The sequence below is a fragment of the Coenobita brevimanus genome, chromosome 24 (genome assembly GCF_032717465.1).
Source record: "Coenobita brevimanus isolate Jiangsu-jjx chromosome 24, ASM3271746v2, whole genome shotgun sequence".
In the NCBI taxonomy this organism is placed as follows: Eukaryota; Metazoa; Arthropoda; class Malacostraca; order Decapoda; family Coenobitidae; genus Coenobita; species Coenobita brevimanus.
Genome location: NC_136977.1, coordinates 7,774,658 through 7,789,984, shown reverse-complemented (window position 1 = coordinate 7,789,984; position 15,327 = coordinate 7,774,658). Strand labels below are relative to the sequence as shown.

Sequence of the window (15,327 nt, the reverse complement as noted above, 5' to 3'; positions counted from 1 at the left end):
TGAGTGGCCTCTGAGTGAAGAGGTGAGGGTGAGGGTGAGGGGTGAGGGTGGGAGTGAGGAAAAGGGCTGAAGGTGAGAGTGGAGATAAAGGGTGAGATGTGTGGGTGTAAGGGATGGAGGAGGTTTGAGTGAAGAAAAAGGGTGTGATGGGCGGGGTGAGGATGGGAGATTGTGAAGGTGTGAAGAATGAGAGGTGAAGGTGTGAATGAGTGGGGGTCTGGGGTGAGAGGTCGGGAGTGTAGGGTGTAGGTGAATGGGTGAATGGGGTAAGGGGTGAGGATGATAGGCTAGGGTGTGGAGATGATGGTGTGGGGTATAAGAGGGGGGGGGAGGGGAAGTATGAGGTAAATTTGATGAGTGAGAGAGTGAAAGGTTAGGATGAGGACGAGTGAAGGTGGGATTGTGCGATGTGTGAGAGGCAAGGGTGAAGATGTGGTATGTGTGTGTGTGTGTGATGGGATGAGGAGTTAGGTAGAAGGGATGTATAAGGTGTGAAGGATGTGGGTGATTAAGGTGTGCAGTGTGACAGGTAAGGGTGAAGAGGATGTTTGTGTGAGGACGTATTTGTGCGAAAAGTGAGGACCTGAAGGGTATGAAGGGGTGGGGTAAACATGTGTGGGATAAGGCTATGAGGGGTAAGGGTATGAGGGGTGAGGGAATGAGGAGAGAGGGTATGAGGGGTGAGGGATTGAGGGGATAGGGTACGAGGGGAGAGGGTATGAGGGGTAAGGGTATGAGGGGTGAGGGTATGAGGGATGAAGGTGAAGGAAGAGGATATGAGGGGCGACGGTATGAGGGGTGAGGGTATGAAAGGTGAGGATACGAGGGATGAGGGTATGAGTGGAGAGGTATGAGGGGTAAGGGTGAAGATATAAGGGTAGGGTATGAGGGGTTAGGGTATGAAGGATGATGGTATGAGGGGTGAAGGTATGATAGGTGTGGGTGTCAGCGATGAGGGTATGTGGGGTGAGGGAATGAGGGGTGAGGGTATGAGGGATGAAGGTATGAGGGGTGAGGGTATGAGGGATGAGAGTGTGAAGGGTGAGGGCATAAGGGGTGAGGGTTTGAGGGGTGAGGGAGTAAAAGGTAAGGGGTGAGGAGTATGGGAGTGAGAGTTACAAGACAATACAAACCATGAGCCACAAAAACCACATTTAATAACTATCATCTCCACCACAGCAACCACAACTACCACAATCAACAAAGAAACCACAACAATGCCATCTCCTCCACTCCCACCACCACCATTCCTACCAACATACCTCTTCCACCACAATTTCCAACACCTACCAGCACCATCCCAACCAACATTACTCATCACCCCCACCACACTTACCAACACCCACCACCACCATCCCTGCCACCTACTCCCTTGCCCACCACAACTACCAGCATCCAATCACAACTACAACCGCAGCAACCCGGTACCACAATCACAACTACTTTCGCCACAACCCACCACAACTACCACCAGTACCATGAGAACCACCATCTACCTTCATAACTAACCTAATCAACATCACATCCATCTACCATCACCACCACCACCACTGCCACCACTTCTCACAACCAGTGCTACCACAACTACCACCACTGCAGCCTCCACAACCACCTCTCATCCACCACAATCACCACAACAACCACAAGCACCACGCCTACCACAACTGCCAGCATAACCAAGACAATAGGCTTGAATTTGACCTTTAAAACAATTACCACCCTCGCCCTGACCCTCTCAAACAGGGTTAATCTCTCTCTCTCTCTCTCTCTCTCTCATTTTTTATTTAGCACTTTCCCACCTTTTAAACATCTATTTTCTTGCATTTTCCAACAAAATTTTCTTTTTTTATTTTCCTTTTCTTTTTGCATCGCCTATTTAATTTACTACCCACTTTTTTTTTTTTTTACATTTCCTAATATTGTTTATTGCATCAATTATATTAACATCTTCCAAAAATCGTTCAGCATCTCATTTTCTTTATAATATTTTCCCACTTTATTTCAGATCCTCATTTTGCTTTCCTTTTTCCTATCCCTTCCAATCATACATTTCAAACGGCTTTAATTTCTTCCTATTTTACATATTCTTTTTTTATTATTATCATCATTTTACCCGACTTCCCATTTTCTTTCTCTTTTCCTCTGCATTTTCCCACATTTACCTCCATTTCCATATCTGCTCATTTCACATCCTTTTCCTACTACTATCTATTGATTTTCTACACACACACACACACACACACACACACACACACACACACATATATCCTCTCTCTCTCTTTCAAGCCGACATATGCACAAAATTAAAACGCACACACACATGAACACATATACAAACATAACACATCCACTCTCTCTTTCTCCCTGTAACCTAACCTAACCTCATCCCCTCCCCCTTTCCCCTTCCCCCCTTTCTCTCACCCACTACCCCCACCCACCCACCTCCCTTGTCACGTGACCTTCCGCCTGCTCTCTGATTGGCTAATACTCCCCCCAACACACCCTATAACGTCATCTATTATTTCGGAGGCTTTCGTTATTGGGGTGTTGGGGTGGGGAGGCGGATGGTGGGAGCTTGTGTAAGATAATTTAGTAACCCCTCGTAATTTTTTCGTTTTCTTTCTTTTAGGGGGTTTTGTTTGGGTACCCCGTTCTCTTTACGTTGCTTCTTTTTCTCTGTTTTCTTCTGTGTCCTCCTCCCTCTTTTTCTATGTCTTTTTCACTCGTTTCGTTTGTTATACTCCTATTCCTTCACTCCTCCTTTTTCTTCGTCACACCCTGTTTCATTTTGTCAATACACCTCCTCTCTCTCTCTCTCTCTCTCTCTCTCTCTCTCTCTCTCTCTATTCCTCATTGTCGTCGTCCTTGGCTTTATTTCTTTTTCTTAATGTCCGCCACTTTCCCCTCCACTTCCTTCGATCTCTCTCGTTTGTAACACTTCTCTTCCTACTTAGGCTTTCTTTCATTTTTCCTTCATTTCCTCTCTTCCGTTTTTTTCCCCCTTCTGTTGTGTTTTCCTTTTCCATAATTTACTCTCTCTCTCTCTCTCTCTCTCTCTCTCTCTCAATATTTCTCCCATTTCACATTATTTTTTTTCTCTCACGTTCCTTTCTTCTCAGGCCATCATTCTCTCTCCTCTCTCATTTTTTTTCCCTCTCTCCCTCCTGTTCCTTTTTCTTTCTTCCTCTCTCCTTCATATTCTTTTTTCTTCCCATACTTCCTCCTCCTCTCTCTCTCCACCCACATTCATTATCTCCATTCTCTCCTCTCACTCGCTCTACTTCCTCCCCAGCCCACGCTCATTTCATTTCCACTCCCTTATTCCCTCTCTCTCTCTCTCTCTCTCACACACACACACACACACACACACAATGACTCCTATGTACATTCATCACATTTCCATTCCCTCCTTCCAGATTCTCTCTCTCTCTCTCTCTCTCTCTCTCTCTCTCTCTCTCACCTTTACAGTGGCAATGAACAACACACTGACATTCCGCCTCTCGCAATTTAAAGAGCATTTTTAAAGAACGCGTGTAATTGAGGGTCAGGGGAGTTAGTATTGGCTATGTTTTCTAGCAGTTAGCCATTTTCTGCACAAACTTTGATGATGATGATGATGATGATGATGATGACGTTTCTATTACTGTTTTCTGTTATTTCTACTGCTGCATCTACTATTTATATAATTAGCAGAACCACAATTATTATTACCGTATTGTCCGATAACTTCTTAATAATAATAATAATAATAATAATAGCAAAAATGATAATGATTATTATTATTACAACTGTAACAACAACAACTACTACATACATACGACATACATACAGTACATACATTCATCAGTTACACTTCTCGGAGTCCATAAAAAACGGCTTAGCTGATGAAAAGTACAGTGTTTTATTCAAGCCCAAATCATAGGTCTTAGACACACACACACACACACACACACACCGGGAGAGAGAGAGAGAGAGAGAGAACACATAAGTTAGCATTATATATATATATATATATATATATATATATATATATATATATATATATATATATATATATATATATATATATATATATATATATAATATTCAGGTGCTTTCCAGGTAATGAAGGATGTCGGTACTAACTAAGAGTAACTAAGGAAGAAATGGTTAAGTGGCAGAATACTTAAGTCGGGGCTGTCGTCTTGTCTTATTCTCAAGGATCCGAATTTTCCCAAAGGTTATTACAGGTGTTTTTCCGACCATTTAAATGCCACCACGTGTGTAGGTCGATCTTCTACCCTTAGCCTTAGCCATCCGACGATGTTTATTTTAGTCTTGCTCTCTACGGTCCTTTTCAATCAGTTTATAGGTGACTTTTCTTACTGATTTTCTCTCTCTCTCTCTCTCTCCCCGAAATCCTCTGAAAGTAGGAATTATAACTAAAAATATATGTTCTAGGATTCAAAAGGTCTAATATTCTTTATTACAGTTGCCTAGCCTTCCCAGAGATGAATAATATGGGCCTAATTTAACGTGTTTTTAATAATAATAATAATAATAATAATAATAATTTCTACATTTCTCACTGCCTACATTAAGAAGGTATTTTGGCTTTGTGACCAAAAAAAAAAAAAAAAACACTATCAGATGGATGTGCATATAAAACAGAATAATGACTGACGACCATCAAATGAACAAGTGACTAAATTTTGGGCGAAAAGGTAAAAGGTCAAGGTCATGAAAAACAGGAAAGGGGGACAGTGCTGCCTTGGCGGAGGTATGCGTTCTCTGGGTGTTCTTGTTAATATTATCACAGACAATTTCCCTTTTGCTATTCTATTAATTTGAAAATCTGAGGAAGAATAGGAGAGAAAAGAGTAAGAAAATAAAGGAATAGGGAGAAGAGGAAAGCAGAAAAGATAAAGAGAAGAAAAAGAAGTAGAAAAGAGGCAGGGATGAAGGGAAGATTAGGTACTGATATGGGAGGCAGTGAATGAAGGGAAGGAGGAAAGGACGAGGGAAAGGCAGGAGGAAATGAGATTAAATGATGGAAACTGGGAGGAGCGAAGAATGGAACGCGGATGAGGGGAAGGAGCGACATAGTAAGGGGAAGGGGGAGGGGAGCAAGGGTCAGGAGAGGGGTAGGGGTAAGGAGGGTGAGAGGGGAAGGATGAAGGAATGGGGGAGGAATGAGTGTGAGGGGTGAGAAGGAGAATAAGTGAAGGGGGCGCCAGGATAAGGAAGGTAAGAGGAGGACTGAAGGGGTAAGGGGTGATGGGGCGATGGGAACGTTGCTGAAGTGGGGGAAGGGTCAGAAATGAGGAGAAAATAAAGGGAGATGAAGGGGGTGAGGGGAGGAGAGGGTAAGGCACTGGTGGGTGAGGGAGTGAGAATTGGTGGAATGATGGAATGAGGGAGGAATGAGGGGAGAGGTAAGGGGGAGGAGGGAGGCGGGGCACCGGTGGGGGTGAGGGGTGAGAGGGAGGAGGGGCATGAATGTAGGAATGGTGGGTGAGTAAGGGGATGAAGGGGTGAGGGGAAGGGGATGAGGCACTGGTGGGGAGGAAGGGGGAGGGGGATGAGTCGGACAGGAATGAAGGAACAGGGGAGTGAGTGAAAGGGGGGGGAGGTGAAGGGGAGGGGTTGGGGACAGGGTATGGCACTGGGAAATGGGGAATGCAAAGGGCCGGAATAAAAGGAATGGGGAGGAATAATTAAGCGGCTGGAAGGGGTAAGGGGATGAGGGAAGGGTAAGGGGAGGGGTAAGGGGGACGGAGGAGAGGTAAGGGGTTAGGAGGAAGCGGGCGCGACACTGGTGAGGGAGAGGAGGGGAGGGCGGCGGGAGTGCCAGGAATGAAGGAGGAATGGGGGGAGAGGGGTAGAGGTGAGGGTCAGGGAGGCGTGGCACTGGGGGTGGGGGGTGAGTGCCACACGGGGTTTAGGAGTGCCTGTGTGGCTTTGCTGGACTAGTGTGGTGGTGCTCGGGCCTACGGAGTTGTGGCGAACGGTGGTACTGGCGGTGACTTGGTGGTGATGACGTGGTGAACTGTGGTGATGGTGATGACTTGTGGTGAACTGTGGTAGTGATAATTTGGGGTGAACTGAGGTGTTGTGGTGTTGACTTGTGGTGGCGTGTGGTGAAAAGTGATTTGTTCAGCTACAATGGTGTGAACTGTGGTGGTGTGGTAGTCTACGATTTTGGAGTGGTGTGGTGACGTGTGGTGAATCGGGTGAAATGTGGTGGTGTGGAAGGCGTATTTTGGTGCCGTGTGGTGCTCAACAAGGTCCTTTTTGGTGTGGTGGGATGACGTGTGGTAATGTGGAATGGTAGTTAGGTAGCCATCTATTTTGGTGTGGTGTGGTGTGGTGTGGTTGTGCAGGAGTGTGGTAGGGTCCTTCACATGGCGGTGTGGTAGTCGACTATTATATGTGGCAGTGTGGTGAATTCTGGCAGTGTGGTGGTGATATGTGGTATGTGAAAGGGTAACATGGCAGTGGGGAAGTGTGGTGTAGCTGTGGTGTATCTGTGTGACACTATGGTAATGTGGCAAAGAGATGGTATGATAATGTGGCTCAGGGTAGGCCTAAGTGTGGTGGAGTGCTGGTGTAGAAGTGTGGTGGTGTACAGTTCATTTGTGGTATTTTGCAAGTGTGGTGACTTAATGGTGTGAAAAGTATTTATGTAAGTGTGGTGGTGTGGTTAAGTGTTTTTGTGTGTGGTGGTGTGGTAGAGCGTTTTGTGTAAGCGTGGTAATGTGGAGGTCCTAGCGAGGTTCTATATAACTGTGGCGCTGTGATGGTTCCGTACTGTGGTGCGGTGGTGGGGTGGATTTTGATAAGTGTGTTAGCCTGGTAATAAGACAGATGGTGTGGTAGCGGGGCAGTAAAACAGATGGTGTGGTAGTGTGGTAGTAAGACGGTAGTGTAGTGTAGTGATGGTCCGAATGTATGTTTTGAATGCAACTGCAAATATGTATTTTCAATATTCGCAAATACGAATGCGAATGCGAATGCGAATTTTCTGTTTGATGACACAGAAACATGAGTTATTCATATTTTTTTGTACGAATTACTTTCACTGTAAGAGTTTCAGCCACAGAAAATAGAATGACCAAATTTCTATCCATTTTCAATATTACCAGGATGCGGGACGAGGACCCAACTCTTTCATGCATCCCCCGGGGATATCAGACGCGTCCTGGACGAACTTCGAACGGACCCAAAACAGATCACGTCAGACAGGCGTTCTCCCCCTCCATCCCTCTCCCTCTCTCAGAAATTCTTGAAATTTAGGGTACTTTTTCTGTTTTTGAGTTTAAAAAATCTTGAGATTACCCACTTTTCAATGAGAAATTCTGAAAATCTGTCACTAGGCAAAAAATCTGGAGAAATCCAGACTTTTCTGGGAATCTGGCGACTGCATGATGCAGCAAACAGTCCTAGTTTGCTTGGCACGGCTGCTTGGTTGCCAACACTAACCTAGTACACTCGTTCAACTCATGCTTTTAACTCTTTATTTGATTTTCTATAAACTTTATAAAGTTATCTTATTAATATTCGCATAATACTTTCATGACAACATGCAAATGCAAATGTGAATGCGAATACAGAAAAAATATACGAATATATGCAAATGCGAATGAAAAGGCGAATATACTGTGGTGTGGGGAACCTAGTATAGTGATGCAAGATGATGCCAGTAAGAGAGTGTGGTGGTGACGTGGTGTGATGAGTGTGGTGAATGTGATGGTGTGGTAGTGTGGTGCTATGGTAGTGCTGGTAGGTAATATGGTGATGCTACAGTATCAGAAGCTATGGTAGTATGACAATAAGCAACACTAATAACAGATACAAGTTCAGAGTGCGATGGCGTGGTGATAATGGTAGTTGTGGTAGGTGCGATGATAGCAGTAATTGTGGTAAGTGTCGTAATGTGGTAGTTGTGGTAGGTGCGGTGATAGTGGTAGTTGTGGTAGGTGCGGTGATAGTGGTAGTTGTGGTAGGTGCGGTAATAGTGGTAGTTGTGGTAGTTAAGGTGGTCGTGATGTGGTAGCTGTGTTGGCCTAAATGTGGAGACTTGAACCTAATTATTATGCAACTAGCTATATTGGTGGTTGTGGTAGTTTACATGGGAGTGGTTGGTGCGGTAGTTGTGTTGATTCTGATGATTGTGGTAACCTAGTTGTGGTAGTTATGGTAGCTGTGATGTCTGTGGTTGTGGTGGTTTTCGTCGTGACTGATGTGGTTGCTTTTTGGTGGTTGCGATGGTATGGTAGGGATGGTGGTTACGATGATGTGGTAGTTATGGTGGTTGCGGCGGTGTGGTAGGTATGGTGGTTGGGATGGTTTGGTAGTAATGGTGGCTGCGATGTTGTGGTAGTTATGATGGTTGCAATGGTGTGGTAGTTATGGTGGTTGTTGGTAGTTAAAGTCGCCCTGATGGTTATGGTGGTTGTACTAGTTTTAGCTGTGGTGGGTTTGGTTGTGGTAGGTGTGATGGTTTTGGTAGACGGGCGAAAGTAGTGGTTGTGTGGTCTTTGGTGGTTCTGATGGTTATGGTTGCTGATGGTTGTGTGGAATCGGTAATGTGGTGCTGAATTTTGTGTGTGTGTGTGTGTGTGTGTGTGTGTGTGTGTGTGTGTGTGTGTGTGTGTGTGTGTGTGTGTGTGTGTGTGTGTGTGTGTGTGTGTGTGTGTGTGTGTGTGTGTGTGTGTGTGTGTGTGAGAGAGAGAGAGAGAGAGAGAAGCTTTATTCAAAGTGACAAGTGATGATGTCCGCGAAAGCAGAGATAAAAAAATATAGATGTTATATTAAGTGGCAGGCAAGTGGTGGACAGATGTGGAGAGAGAGAGAGAGAGAGAGAGAGAGAGAGAGAGAGAGAGAGAGTGTTAATTATTTCTATGTCTGTATCCTGCTGTCTGAAAATGAAAATGTGGTGGGATGAGGCAAAAATGCAGAGTATACTCGTAGACAGACAGACAGATAGGCAGATAGATAAATAGGTAGACAGACAGCCATAGAATGATAGAAAGATGAACAAAATACAGGTACTTTTCTGTTTACAATGCTATTACACAGGTAGGAGATAAAAGTGAGGTAGAAGAAAGGTATTTGGGGGGAGGCGGTGTCTCAATCGGTAGAGAGGTGGCCTGCGGTCCTACCGGACCCAGGTTCAAATCCCCGCTGGGACAGGGAACAGTTTAAGGATTTGAATTTCATGTAAAGCAGACTTTACCAACCTACCAGGAGACCCGCCGACATGTCTTACAAATACCCCCGCTAATACCAATACACCAGTCCTGTATGAGACAGCCCTAGCATGTATTCAATATGGAAGGTGATTGTTAGCGCCGAAGTGGTGACATGTAGAGGTGTATGATATGTAGGAGGACTACTGGGCATTGGGAGCAGGCTTTGAAGCCTCTGTCCAGAGTTTAAAAAAAAAAAAAAAAAAAAGCAAACAAATACACAGATAGAGAAATAGAAATAAAACACATGTGCATCTTATCTACCTGTATATACTGCTATTTTTGACTGGACAGCACGACAGGATGACAGTGAGCCGAAAGAGATATTGATATAGATTCTGTTGATAGATATGTGAAGATCATAAAAGACTTCTGTTCACAATGCCATTCTAAACTGCAGACAGATGGGGTGCGGGTGAAGACGAGACAGTAAAGAGAGACACAGAGATACACAACAATGATAACATAATGAGGTTGTATATTTATATTTATACAGCTCATTTAAACTGTGCACAGATGTCGTGTGGGAAAGCCAGGAAATAGAGAGAAAATACAGATGTCTTTGGAATGGTTCTTATTTTCTGCCATCTTTAACACCAATTTTTTTTGGGGGGGCAGATTTTTTCGTCACTGACTTTAGGTATTTTCTATTGCTTTTTTTTTTTCTTTTTCACTCATTTGACTTTTTAAAAATTCTGCTTTTGTTGCATAGATTTTTGTTTTTTGTTTTAGCTATAAGGGAGGCTTTCGGGCAAGAAGGGTTCGCAATTGCCTTCATTAAACACACTAGTACGAGAAGTGATGTTATTTCCCTAAAACTCTGTAAATTTTTAGTCTTTCTCCATTTCATTTTATTTTTCTGTCTTTCCTTCCATTTACTGCTGCTATGTCCTACTCAGCTTTACTCACATCTCAGTTTGTTCTCTCTCTCTCTCTCTCTCTCTCTCTCTCTCTCTCTCTCTCTCTCCACTCGCCTTATGTCCCTCGATACCACTCTCTTTCCCTCCTCACTCCCGCACTACACTTAAAAGTATTGAAACCCTCTCTCTCTCTCTCTCTCTCTCTCTCTCTCTCTCTCTCTCTCTCTCCACGTCTGACATTTTCCCTTTCATGCTTATCTCGGTCTATTTATGGAGTGACAGACAGACACGGACAAATAGGCAGACAGACAGGTAGGCAGACAGACGAATGGATATAAATAGCCGAGAGAGAGAGAGAGAGAGAGAGAGAGAGAGAGAGAGAGATGAATGTGAACAGGAAGACACAAATATAAAATGAATAACTCTAAATAATTCTGTACTTAAGCTTCATAATTCTTTCTTTGCCAAAACAGAGAACGTTTAGATGAACACAAGAACATTATATAACAAGAAGAGGAGATGGAGAACAATTAAATAAAAAAAAAAGGAAAGAGGAGTAAAAGCAAGAGGAAAAGAGGAAAAAAAATTAGAAGAAGGAAAGGGTTAAAGAGAAGGAAAAAGCAAGAGAAAAATAAAAATAAAGATAAAAAAGTTAATAGAGTAAAAAAGGAAAATAAGTGAAAGTATAAAACAATAACAAAACTGGTGAACGAAAGAACAGTGGAGAGAACAGTGAACAAATTAAGAACTGAAAACAAATACCACGATAATACATAGAGGGAAAGAACAAATCAAGTGAACGATGAACAAAGGAATAATGACAAAGGGATGAGTGAGAAATAGGAGTAAAGGAGAACAAACAAGAGAAAGAGAACAACTGAGAACTAGAGAGAACAGAATAGGAAAATAAGAGAAAGTTAGCTAACGGGAGAACAAATAAAAGGTAGAGAGAACAAAGAACAGAACAAAGAACCATAAGCAAGTGAGCCCTACATAAAACAAATAACATAATCAAGAATGGAAAAGTAATAAATAACAGACAAGTGAGATTAGAAGAACAAAAACGTGAACAAAAAACAAAAAACACAAAAATCAATAAGTGGACAACAAGAGCCACACACTTCCACCTCTCTCTCTCTCTCTTTCTCTCTCTCTCTCTGTTCCTTTGATGTTATATTGAACTCCAGGCATCCTCACCCCCTTCGTTCCTGTTCTTTGTGTTATTTTAGCCAAGTGTTATTTTTCCGTGTTTTTTCTGTTCTTCAAATCTAGTTACTCCAATTTTTCTTCACCATTTTTCGCGTCGCCTTTCCCTCTGCGTTTTTCTAGTTTCGAGTTAATCTTATTCTTTATTTTTTTTTTTTATCTCTACTTTCCCTGTTCAGTATTTAGGTCCATTTTTTGTCTTGTTTCTGTTCTTCATACCTATTTTTTTTCCTCCGTATTTTTGTTCTCGTCTTTCTTATATTTCAGTAATCTTTTCGTCTGTTCTCACTGTCTATAAATTTAATGATTCTTTTTTCTTGGGCATTACTATTCACAAACTTAATTTTCGATTTCTCCCTGCCTTCAAAAATTTGGGCTCGTTTCGTTATTCATATTAATCTAGTTTTAAATATTATTCTTTTAATTTTTTATATCTTGTTTCTCCCTTTCTGTTTTCCTCAGTAGGTTCTCTTGTTTTTTTCTTTGTTTTCCATATCTGTCTCCCTTTTATATATCTTTATTCTTGTTCAATCATCTTATTTGTTGTTCACAGCCACTTTCTCACTTTTTTTCAGCTTGTAGTCTCTTGTATCTGTTATTTTAGTTGCGTTCTGTTCGTTCATCTTATCAAGTTCTCCTGTTCTTTATACTCTCGTCTCGTGTGATATTCTAGCCCTGTTCTTCTTCCTCTTCTTGTTCTTCATATTCGATTTCTCCTTTTTTACGTTCTCGTGTTCTGCCCTTTAGGTTTTTATTTTATTTTGCATTTTTATATTTTGTCATTCAGAGCATTTTTCTTGTCCTTCCCTGTAATCCTTTTCTGCTTTATTTTCTACTTCTCTGTTTCATTGTTTCTTCCTCTTTCTTAATTAGTTCTTTCATTTTTTTATCTTTCCCTTATTCTGGTCTGTTCTCTTGTTCTAATCTCATCACCCGTGTTCTCACATTTGTTATCTGTTCCTGGTGTTATAAGGTCTCCCTGTTCTCCTTTACTGTATCCTTCTCCTTCCTCCTCTTCTGTTATAGTACGTGTTTTTTTTCAATTTATTTCGTTTTCTGGAAGTACTCTCTTTTGCAAACTCGATTTCCCCCCCTATTTTTCTGGCATCTGTTTGTCCCCCTCTTTCTTCCTGTTAGTTATATTGTTCTCTAGTGTTCTGCGTTCTGTCCTCGTGTTGTTCTCTGTCCTCGTGTTATTGTTCAGTCCTCGTGTAATTATTCTCTGGTGCTCTACGTTCTGTCCTCGCGTTATTGTTCTCTGTCCTCGTGTTATTGTTCTCTGGTGTTCTGCGTTCTGTCCTCGTGTTCTCTATTGTTCTCTCGTGTTCTTCTGATGCGTCTCCTGCGGCCCAAGTCTCCCTCGAGGATGCTTAAGTTCTGCGGGGGTCCTAAGAAGAGGGAGGAGAAGGAGGAGGAGGACGAGGGGGTAAGTGAGCTGAGAGAGAGAGAGAGAGAGAGAGAGAGAATAATGGAAAGGGGATAAGAATGAGAGGCAGAGGAAGGGTGGAGGGAAGGGGGAGGGCGAGGGGAAGAGTGAAATACTATGAGAGGAGAAGGGAAAGGAGGAGTAGAAAGGAGAAGGAGAGGGAGAGGGAGGGAGGAATAAAAAAAAAAGGGGGGGAGGGGGAAGGGGAAGGGGTTGTTATGAAGTGACAAGTAAGGAAGGGAAGGGACAAAGAGTGAGAGAGAGAGAAACTGGAGGGAGGAAAGAACAAGAGGAATGAGGAAAATGAATGTTAAAAAGGAAGAGAAAGAATAAGAGGGTATAAGAGACAGCAAAGAGGGAGAAGGAAATAGACAATGATAGAATAAGGAGAAAGAATACAGGGGAGTGGGATGGATGTAAGAGAGGGAGAGAAGAAGAAGGAAATCTAGAAGGACAGTGCAAACAGAGGGAGAGGAGGAGGACAGAAGGGGAGGTTTGTAAGAGATAAAGGAAGAGGAAGAGGTAAAGGAAGAGTGAGAATATACAGGCAAACAGAGAGAGAGAGAGAGAGAGAGAGAGAGAGAGAGAGAGAGAGAATATGACAAGATACTAACAAGGAGAGAAAGACAGGAGAAAACAGGGACTCACATATTTTCCTATTTAACATTATCATTATTACTCTTCTTTTCGCACGCAAACTAATCTCTTCCCACGCAAACCAATTTATAAGCTGGAAAAGGCTGGGCAGTTTTTGCAATAATTAATTACTATAACTCAATTTTTCAAACTCAATTTTTCACACACTACTGGACCAAAACTGATAAATATTTACAAATTTCTATTTACCACGATAATTAACTCCATGTTTTATTTTCTTGTACTTAAATATCACTTACTATCATTATTCTTGCCCTTTCTATACCCTTATTACCAGTGACGTTTATCGTGTCATTATAACTGTGTTCATATCATATTCTATTTATATCACTATCATCCCTTTTCATCATCATTCTCTATCATCATCATCATCAGTGTCATTATCATCCTTTCTTGATCACCATCCTCAATATTATCATCATTAATAATCGTCATCATCCTTCATTATCATCCTTTATCAACATCATCATAGTTATTATCATTCTTTCTTTATTACCATCATTAATAATCGTCATAATCCTTCATCATTATCATCCTTTATCATCATCATCATCGTCATCATTATCATCCTTTATCATCATCATCGTCATCATTATCATCCTTTATCATCATCATCGTCATCATCCTTCATCATTATCATCATCATCATCACGGCATTTTCCACGCCCTCAAAGGCCTTACGTCGGAACATGAATCAGTGGATAAATATGTTCCAGTTCTACCAGCTTTTCCTGTACCGTGGGAGCTACGAGGATGTTTGCCTTGGAGTGGCCATATCCTTACGCCAGAATACACAGGGAGGGGGGTGCAGTCCAGATTCCTTCAGTACCCCCCAAACCACGAAGGGAATACGTGGGCAGTGTACTTACCACTTATCCCCAACGCCATCATTATGTGAGCTGTTTCTTAATCGTAACAAAATCGTCTGGTGTATTCAGAAAAGAAAAAAGGATAAAAAGAAAAGATGTCATTGTACTGATGGGGTTAATGGGGACTGTTTATAACCTCTTCAGTACGAGAGGTCCTTCCTTAGATGAAAGTAATCGATCGGTGTTAGAAAGAGTAAAATATAAAGGGATGGCGCCGAAAATGTTGGATAAATTCAGTCTCAGTATCCTTACCACGAAATACATAGTGTGGTAGAGCTAATTACAAATCAGTGTTCTTATCTATTACCAATATCATTATCACCAAAATCGTCATCTTCAGCTCTCGATACTATCCTCACCATCAGTAATTCTCCTCTCCATCACCACCTAGCTCAATCATCACTAATCTATTATCATTATTAATTGGCTCTATTCACCACTGTCACCACCAATCACCATCACCCCCTTCTGTCAATAGCACCCTCCACCACCATTCACATCACCCAATCCATATTCACCATCATTATCACCTCTAACACCCTCATGTCACTATTCATTATCACCAAAATCATCACTTGCCACCTCCCACACCACAAATCCCACCCTCTTCCTCACCACTCTCGTCCACACACACCGCCACTCTAAAAAACACAACCACTTACACTCATCACCCCTCCAAGTAATCACAACCACTTACACTCATCACCGCTCACCACTCCGTCATAAACAGCCACTATCATCGTCCACATCCATTACCACCACAGTCACCACCACCACCACCTACAATACCCAACACCACCACTCACACCCACCCTTTCCCTTACCTTTTCACCAACACATGGCACTTATTATTCTTCTCACCCACACCCAAGACTTGACTAACCTCACTACCCACATCCATACCTGTATCCAAAAGACCCACTCGCGCCCAAAAGACCCACCCATAAACACCCTTACCCATCCAACATCAAAAAACACCCTCAACCATCCCCCATACGCCAGACTTGCCCATCCTCACCACCCACATCCAAAACATCCACACCCACCCAAACACCCACACCCACACCGAAAAACACCCT

At 42.5% G+C, this 15,327-nt stretch overlaps 1 protein-coding gene across 1 annotated transcript in view; it reads left to right on the top strand.

The window, feature by feature from the left end:
* LOC145393546 (uncharacterized) overlaps window positions 1-15,327 on the top strand; it is a 356,676-nt gene that overhangs the window by 163,357 nt on the left and 177,992 nt on the right. The gene's annotated exons all lie outside the window — the stretch shown is intronic.